This window comes from Netta rufina (assembly GCF_964035555.1).
Source record: "Netta rufina genome assembly, chromosome: 1".
NCBI lineage: Eukaryota > Metazoa > Chordata > Aves > Anseriformes > Anatidae > Netta > Netta rufina.
The window spans coordinates 9,132,623-9,142,700 of NC_140123.1; positions in this window are offsets into that span (position 1 = coordinate 9,132,623).

The window sequence follows — 10,078 nt, forward strand, 5'->3', positions numbered from 1 at the left end:
TTTCTTTACATACACATATATAGAAAAGTGTAATTTGAGGATTAAAAAAAAAATCTTTTTTTTTCCTTGAAGCTTTTTTTTTAATAAAATTTATTATTATTATTTTTTTTTCAATAAGACACTTTCCAAAAATAAGATGTCATTTCTATACTTCTGTTTGGAGAGAAAATTATGAAGGGATTAGCTTTGTTAGCTTACAGCATCATTAAAGATTGCAATTTGAGAAGCAGATCATTTCACTCCTCTCAGCTACTACCTTTGTGTGATTCAAGCTTATTATCTTTGCTATCTGGCAGTGTGCAAGCTGTGACTCTTGCCTTCCTAGCACTGCCATTTTCAGAGAGTATCCACTAGCCAAGCAATTCAAAATGCTTACAGTTCCTCTCTAAAGTTGAAGATTCTGGTTTTACAGGTTAGAAAAGAACAGGCTAAGATAGTTCAGATACTCTTTGATATGCCAGTGCTCAGTGCACAAAACCTAGTTGTGAACAGATATTAATTAGGTAACAGTCTTATTCTGTTAGTAAGTTTAGTTAAAGATTGGCCTACAACCAGAAGCATGAGGCTTTACCTCCCTTCCAAAGTTTTTGTTAGCATTAGCAACAATAACTGAATAATCACATTATTTAGGTTTCCAATTCTTCTTTGAACCTAGTTAAATTCTTGGCCCCAGCGACACCCTGGTACAATGAGCTACTCACAAGCTAAATCTAGGTCACCCCAGGATGGCAGTAGGACCATAAGTGAGGTGTTCAGATGTGGGGTGAGAATGTAGGAAGCTCCATTGCCTTTAGAGGAATGATTTTCTGAGTTAATGTGAAGCACATAACCACAGAGTCTTTCTGATGGAAAGCTATATCCAGATCTCTTAATTTCTCTCCATGGTGAATCAGGTTTTATAAATGTCTTCTACAGAAGGCAGCTGAGCTGGGATAAAGCTTTCATCCCTGCTTTAATCCATGTTCTTGCAGGACTGTTCCCACCTCCTGAACTATGTGTCAGTACTTGTTTGGCCTCATTGGCATCCGAAGGCACTGGGACAGGGAGGCGTGGATGTACTGCTCATTTGCACAGCTCTGCTGCAGGAACAACAAGCACTGCCACAGAGCAAGGCAGACAGTTTGGGCTGGTTGTGTCTTAAATGATAACTGCAAGACTTGTTTGACAACACTGGCTGATCCCTTAAGGCATAGAACCAGGTTACCATGTCTCAATGATTTGCTGTCTATGGAAGCGTGCGCAACCTGGAGCAGATGCAAAGCAATCTGTCTTTGCTGAGACCACAGTTGAGGGCAGTTGATATAAACCATATTAGTTTTCATTAACCACCCACAAGTAGGTAGTTACCATGGCTCAGATGACACTTGTTAAACCGGGAGAGCCTGATGGTGTCTCTGGGTCCTTACTTCAAGTAAGGATCAAGTAAGGACTTCAAGTCCTGCTTCAAGTTGTTCAACAACATCTATGCAATAAGTACATGTAAACATATTAAAATTTATGTAATGTTTAAGTGTTTATACGTTGGCTGCCTCTGTTTTCTCTGGTAAAGACAAGCATTTTAAACATTATTAAATCAAAGTAAACAGTAATTTGAAAATATTCCACATGATACTAATACTAATGTGTATCTATGTTGTTTTATTTTTATGTTCCCTGTCTAATCACTATTATATTTGCCACAATAGAGTCGTTCCATGCTCTGCTACCTCTATTTTATGAGTATACTAATACTCTATTTTAATTTGCAGGAATTGATGCAAACTCTACAACTACATTGTAAATAATATTCAAGGAAGCTCCATCAGATTAAGGCATTATGGACTGTGTTGGTCACAGCAGAGAAGCTATGCTCATTTTACAGTGATAATTTGCAGGGATTTCTCACTATTTCTCTGACATTAGTAGAGATCTTTTCCTCTAGAAGAAGTGATAAAATTGAGGGTGCAATTGCATCGGCAGAAGTCAAGGACAATGTAACTGTATTCTGCATTTTATCAGTCGTTATCTTTGTGTGGCATTAAAAAAACACAGAAACCACAGAAAAAGATTGCAGTCTTAACTGAGCACTGTGGTTGTTACCAACACACCTTCAAAAGAACACAATGTTGTCTGAAATATTAAAACCATGAGGTGAAAGTTTTTGACCAAGGAAATAGATTTAAATTATTGGAAATAAATGTACTGTAAGGATTGCCGTCTAATTAGATACAGCATTTAAACCACAGCTATCATGGGTATACCTAGTAACTTTAAATGCCTTGAAGGGATTGAGTTATGACATACGTAAGCAAGTTTATACATATACATATATATATATATATACATTTACATCTATCTATATACATACAAATTCGTATGACAGAAAATTATCTTATGAAATGCTTTAAAAACACACACACAACATTAAAATTCTATACACATTTCTGCCAGATTTCCATATCCCAATTAATCCTGAGGTACGGATCAAATTTTAAGTTGTTAGCTACACAGAAGATAGTTCATCTTTTATTAATATATTGTCTTCTTCAATTCAGTTACAACGTATTCACTGACTTCATTAGAGGAATGGTTAATCATGGCAAGAATAACCTCTTACAGAGAAATAGATTGTTTTAACAAAACGGTGCATTCCTCCCTGTTATATTCTTAGACAAGAAAGATTTAATTAGTTTGGATTTTCCCCTCTTCCATTCCAACTGCTCCTGTGATTAAGACATTTGGTTAAAAATTACTATTGACTCATCAAACATACCCGTAGTGGGATGGTTATTGACTTGTCAAACATAGCCAGAGCTCTCCTTTGATTAAATTATGATCTTTCTAACTTATAATTAACTTAGTAGAAAATACACTTTATCAGCAAAGATCCCTCAGGGAATAGCTAAACAAATATTTATGCAACCAGTTGAGATACCGTTTAGCTTGCTTTTATGGTCAGATGCCAAGTTATTGTTGTATCTCTGACACTCAGTTATTCTTACTCATTTTAAGTCCAGTCTGCACCATGGCTGAAAGCACTCAATCAATAGCATAGCAATATGGGCTTAATGGGCATGCCCAAGTGTTACTTCCTGAGAAGAAACTTTTCCTAACACCCAGCCTAAACCTCCCTTGTTGTTCCATGTTGTTCATGATACAACATGTATCCATGTTGTTCCCTCGGGTCCTGTCACTGTCCCCAGAGAGCAGAGCTCAGCGCCTGCCCCTCCACTCCCCTCATGATGGAGCTGCAGGCCACCATGAGGCCTCCCCTCTGCTCTGGGCTGAACAAACCAAGGGATCTCAGCTGCTCCCCATATGTTTTCCCCTCTAGACCCTTCACCATCTTCATAGCTCTCCTTTGGACACCCTGATAGTTTTATGTCCTTTTTATACTGTGGTGCCCCAAATTGCATTTAGTACTTGAGGTGAGGCTGCACCAGTGCAGAGCAGAGCAGGACAATCCCTCCCTTGACCAGCTAGCAATGCTGTGCCTGATGCACCCCAGGGTATGATTGGTCCTTTTGGCTGTCAGGACACACTTCTGACTCAGATTCAACTTGTTAACCAAAATCCTCAGATCCTGCTCTGCAGGGTTGTTGTCCAGCCACATGCCCCAGTCTGTACATACAGCCAGGGTTGCCCCGTCACAGATGCAGAATGCAGCATTTGTTAAACTTTGTTAGTGATTGCCCAGCATCATAATTTGTAAAGATTTCTCTGTAAGGCCTTTCCACCCTTGAGGGTGTCAACAGCTCCTCGCAATTTAGTGTCATATGTAAAATTACTCAGTATACCTTCAAGTGCTACACCCAAGTCACTTATGAAAAACATTAAAGAGTCCAAAAATGGAGCCCTAGGGAACCACACTAGTGACTAGGATCACTAGAGGTGATTAAAACCATCTAGGATGTGTGTGTGAGCACAATCAGGGCTCAAATGCAGACACAAACTTCTTTTCCAACAGATTCAAAAATAATTAGATACAATTACCTTTTCTCAAGGGTGAATTCTGGTAGGTGTTGCCCTTTATTCACATGATCAAATTCTAACAGAGAGCCAAAGATGATTACCTGAATACCTTTGAAAAAGGATTTGTAATATGTTATGGTTTTTGTTTTGTTTTGTTTTGTTTCCATTCTTGTATAGATCCACTCAACCTAATAAAATATAAGTTAAGGTCTATCCTTTGAAGCCTGCAGCAAAATCTTTTATGGGTTGCAGTGCATTTTACACCCTGTACATTTGAACAATCACCTGGGAATACGTGAACACGGTGCAACTTGAAAAGCAATAAGGGGTAGGAGAAGAATGTCTGCCATGGATAAAATCTAATAACAGGGGGGTCAGTAATACTCTGGGAGAAGAAAAACTGATTTCTCCTCAAGGCTAAATGGCAGTGGAAACATCATACAGCACAAAATTAGTCTGAAATGTGGCAGTTCCAAATAAATATTGCTGTATCTCAGAATCAATAAGCAAAGTGTAAAAGCACTTCAATGAGGTTGTAGACTAAACCATTACATTCATTGTAGAGTTGCTACTATGCAGCTACCAACAAAAGCCTGGATCAAACTGACAGTACAGCAGTTTTCACTCTCCAGTTACTGTGATTTGTGTGGTGAAGACAGAACAGTTGCAATGGTAGAAGTACATATGCACAATGAAGAAAGTTTTTGATAGTTATCTGTATTATGACCTCCCACAAGGGTTTGTATGCAATCATCACAGCAGGAGCTTGATGACTAGGCAATAGTGTCCTCAACAACAGAACATCATCTTTAAGAACAGAGCTGAATCACATCAGCAAAACTTCTGTCTGATTCATGTACATGTAAGCCTGATTCTTGGAGAGTATTATTCTGTAATGGTGCTCACCTAGCATGGGCTTTATGCGCAGGAACATTTATAAGGATAGATCCAAAATTAATGATTAGTTTAAATCATTTTCTTTGAGGTCTGGGTCCCCGAACTGCACATTTACACCTTGGAACAAAACAACAAAAGTTACTTCCTTTACCTGATCAGGGTTCAACAGGAATATAGTTTGCAAGTCATATCTGCTAAAATTTAAAACATCACAGGATCACAGAGTTGATGAGGTGGGAAGGTGTTTTGGAAACTGATGAGTCCAACCCCCATGCTCAAAGCAAGGTCAGTGAAAGCAAGTTGCTCAGGGCCACGTATAGTTGAGATTTGAGTATCTTTCGGGATGGAACCTTTTTTCTTCTGTTTAAACAGAATCTCCATCTTTGTCTGCCTTCTTTACTCCCCCTTTCAGACTTTCACACTAACAAGTATCCCCTGAGTCTTCTCTTCCTCAGGTTCAAGTCCCAAATCTCTTGGTCTTTTCTCAGTGCTCCAAACACTTAAACTTTGTAGTTCTTTTCCAAACTGAGTCCTCCTTGTTTCTCTTGTACTAGAGAGACCAGCACTGGACAGCACGCCAGGTGTATCTCATCAATGTTAATTACAGGGGAAATATCACCTACACGATGCAGCCCAGGATACTGTTGGCTTCCTTTGCTGCAAGAGACCATCACTGGCTTGGCTTAGGTTCAACTCAGTAGCTGCCAAGACCACTAGGTCTTACTCTTCAAAGCTCCTTTCCAACTGGTAATCTGCCAGCGTGCTTGTGGTTATTCCTCTCCAGGCACAGAATATGGCATTTCCCCTTGAACTTCATGAGATTCATCTCTGCTCAGTTCTCCAGCCCACTGAAGTCCCTCTGAATGGCACCCAACACATCTGGTGTATCAATCACTTTGTACCATCTTCAAAGTTGCAGAGGGTGCAACCTGTCCCATCACCACTTTTCCCCCTCTCTGAGTATCCTGAGCTCCACCCTCTCATGGTCACTGCAGCCAAAGCTACCCCCAAGTTTCATATCTACATATAGGTATTCCTTCTTTGTAAGTATGAGGTACAGAAGTGAACCTTTGGTTATCAGCTCCTTCCTGTGTCAGGAAGTTACCATCAATGCATTCCAGAAACCTTCTGCTCAGCTTGTGCCCTGCTGGTCTGTCCCTGCAGCAGATACTGGGGTGACTAAAAGGCTCCATGAGGATCAGAGCCTGCAAACCTAAGGCTTCTTCCAGGTGTCTGAGGAAGGGCAAAATACGTAAGAAAATTTCTAATACCAAGAAAAATGAAAGATAGTCAGAAATAAATTCAGTTTAAGGAACTGGTCCATCAAAATTATTTAGGTCATTATGGATTAGGAGCCTTACAGTAGTTAAGGATCATAAAAGAAATCGTGCAATTTATTCATGCAGCACTGTCAGCTGCAATCTTCTTTGCTTTATTTGTCTCCTGCTGTAACTGTCTCAGAAGGGATGGTGCACAGCAAAGCCCCCAGGAGAGCTTTACTGTACTAGAATAGACAGTACAATGGTATTTGGTAAGAAATTTCAGATGTCCAGAGGGCCTGATTCTGTGTGGTCCACAGTATCTCATCAAAGACATTAAACATCCACAGTGTCTTGCAGTCAGAGAAATTTGAGACCTGTGGGTATCTCAAAAGAAGAACTCAGAGGCTTTTAATAGCTGACTATGTTGAATTAATCCGATTATTGGTTTTGTAGAATAGTTCATAGTGCAGTCAAGTAAGATTCATGCTCCAGTGTTAGTACATTTTATGTCTGGAGAGGCTGAAATGCAGGCAGGCACAAGGAGTTGCTTAATTAGGAGACTGCTGTTCATGAAGGTGAGCAGTAGTGTGGGGGCTCTAAAACCCTACAGTGTTTTGGACAGTTTATATGTGCAAGATGTCATTATAGTAATGGACGCATTCAAAAATGGTAAGGAATCACCTGCAGTTAGGTCTTCAACAGTTCCCTTTCTCTGATATTTCTGCCCTGTCTTTCTCTTTCTAGTGGCTCTCTGTGGCAGGCTACAAACAGGATTGCTAAGCCCTTTAACAGCCAAAAGATCACTTCCTTAAGCACTCTCATATCAAGGCACAGTTCAAGTGAGTCTTTCTTCTCATGGAAAATTAAACACCCACTATGGACTCTCGTGATGAAGAGTGAGAAAACTGATATCCTCAGGTCCAACCTCAGCTGCAGATACTGCTACGTCCAGCACACAAGAACTATGGGGAAGTGAGCAGTGACTTCAGATAGCTTGTTTTACAATCTAGCACAAGATGCATTGCATAGAAACTAGTGACTAAAATGACATCACAGTTGCCTCACTGGTGACAGGAACAATGTACCATTGACTGCCAAAACAAGTTGGCAAGAACAGAAGTGCTAGTGGGAATATGTGGAGACTTACAAATCCCAAAGTGATCCATTTGTCTTTTGTGGAGTTATGGGCAGCTTTTCTGGTCACTTCTGTGTTGTCTTGAGTGTGCCTGTTCACGATCACTTTGGGATGCCTGTGCTATTAGTTTCCTCTTCCTGAGGCCACATTGATGTTTATTTATTTATTTATTTTAAACAAAATATTGATTCAAACATATTAAAATTGTTATAAACACCAGTCTTGAAAAAAAACTGTAAAAGGCGCAGTTGTGCAAAACAGCCAGCACTGAGGGCAATTTTCAGCATTTTTTTGTTATGATTAATAAGTTCTGCTGAACCACAGGCATCTGTCTACCTGAACAGGGAGGGCAGATCCTGACCTCTTACTCATTCAGACTGATGCTTGTTGGCCTGAGTCTCCATGTCATTCATGACATCATGTCACATGGCTCACTGTAAGGAACATTTATCTGCCTAAGAATAAAGTGCCTAAAAATTACAGACAGTTCATGAACTACCATCCTGGTTTCTTTCTTCCAGTGACAACTTAATATTTGCAAAAATTCACTCCAGCTTATTGAAGAGTTTTCCATGGTTACTCAAGATTCACAATCACAGATGGACACTGGTACCCCGTTATTACTGATGCTTACTGTGTCTTATCAGAGACTAACCCCCAATGTTCAGATGTAAGAGCATGACATGCAAATGAAATGCAACATGAGTAATGACCCAGTTCTGAGAATTTCCAAATAAGCAGCAACCTCTTCTCCGTTTCTGATTGCAGAGCTGCATATTGAACTGCGCACCTATTACCTTTTGGGGACACATCACACTGCCATTCACAGGCAAGACTGAAATGTTATTATTGCTACTTTCAAGAGAAAGGTCAAGAAAGAAGGAATTGCTCTATACTTGCAGAGATGAGGGTTGTTTTTTCCTAAGAAAAGAAAAAAAGGGAGGGGGGGGGAATTTGTTCCCCATTTTCTTCTTAAGAAAGTATGATGATTCTGGACATTTTAGACAGAAATGTTAGTCCCTATTGTTGATTAAAAAACAAATAAATCTTGAAGCACATTATAAATGTATTACCACAGCATTTCACTTGCATGAGGAGCTAAACCTCAGATCTGATTATATGTCCACACTGTCCTCAGTTAGAATGGCCAGAAACCTTTCCCATTGGTTCTTCACCAGAATCAAGATCCCATTCTTCATTAATACAACCAAAAAGCATATTGTTTCTCCAAGCCTAATGTCTCCTTGCTTCATACAGGCATGGGAATGATCTGTTCTGACTGAAGACTTCTGCTTACTTCATGTGGTTATGATGTTACTCTAACGGCCAAATACTGCCCTCATGCAGCCCACACATACCAACTGCAAAATATTGCCACAAATGTCAAACATCAAGAAAAGCCACATGCTGCTTAAAGCAAGCAATTCTTATAAAAGCAATGGGCATTTTTACCTAACGAGAGATTTAATAGAGTGGTTTCTTCACAAGAGAGACATATCTTCACCTGATATATTCCAGCCAGGCTACATCAAAGTTTCTGCTCCAAAAACCTCCCTTTGCTTTCAGACATGCAATGGCCTCAGTAGAACATGAAGGTCTGCATGATCCTCCAAGAGCAGAACCAGACACTGAGCTGACCATAAAGAGGGACAGAACTCCTGTCTTGGCCACATCAGACAATGTGGTTGCACCTTTCTCACTCTACCACAAGGAAATGGGATCTTAAAAGTAGTGCAATGGGATTTAGAACAAAACCATGGTTTGGGAAATTTAGAGATATCTTTTTGCAGCACAGGTACACCTTCCTTTAATCTTGCTCACCACTTGCTGCTTCTTCAAGAGGTCTTCCCTTCCCCACCAGCCTCACTCATGTTCCAGGGAAGAAGCGACTCATGTGTCCTTCTAGAAGGAGCCACCTAAACCCAAAATAGCAACTAGGAGTCCATTTTACTTAGTATTGCACAAAGGCAATACTTTTAAAAGAAAATAAGACACAATAAAAGTCTTTACAAAGACAGTACTGGGTTTTGCTCCTTCCACCTTCTATTATTCATTATTTAGCCCACTCTCCAGAACAGTGCTTCAGTGCCCAACAAGAAAGGTTCCTGTGTGGTGAACACCGCTTGGACTCAGGATGGTGGCCAGACCTGGTCCTGAAAACCTTATCTCAACAGGCAAGACAAGCGAATGTTAGAGATAAGGCGGATAAAGTAATATTTTGTGGATCTCAGTCCATCTGGTGAAGTTTCCAGATTGTGATGTTTGGCTGCATTCTAAACTGCAAAAAGGAGAGAAAAAAAAAATCTTTTATGTTTGTGTATAAAAGTAATGCCAGGACACGTTGCTGAGCAGATGAAACTTTATACATTTAGCAAATCTTCCCTTTTTTGTGGCTTTTTATGAATTTCACATTATGAAATAAGAAAATGTTATAAAGTAATTCAGAAATGAGAGCTTTTTACATTTTTGACCACTTTTATCCCATTTTTAGCACTCTTTTCAAACAAAAGAAACCATATCCATTTTGAAAGTAATTTTACTGATGAGAGACCTGTCCTTTCCACTGGTAAACAGGCTGACAGCTATGTTTCTTAGCTTAATCTATACATTATGTAAGAGGGCCACCACCTGACATGGCACATCCAACATTTCTTTTCTTTATGGAGCTGCAATTGCAGAGAAGGGTGTAGGCAAATTAGAAGGTAAACATGAGCTTTGCCATACAGTATCAAAACACGACACAAGTTAATGCTCAGGAACGGGGCTGTCCTGTAGCTGAACTCTTAAGCCAGAGATTTTGTAATAATTAACATTGTTTTACTGTAAGCAGCAG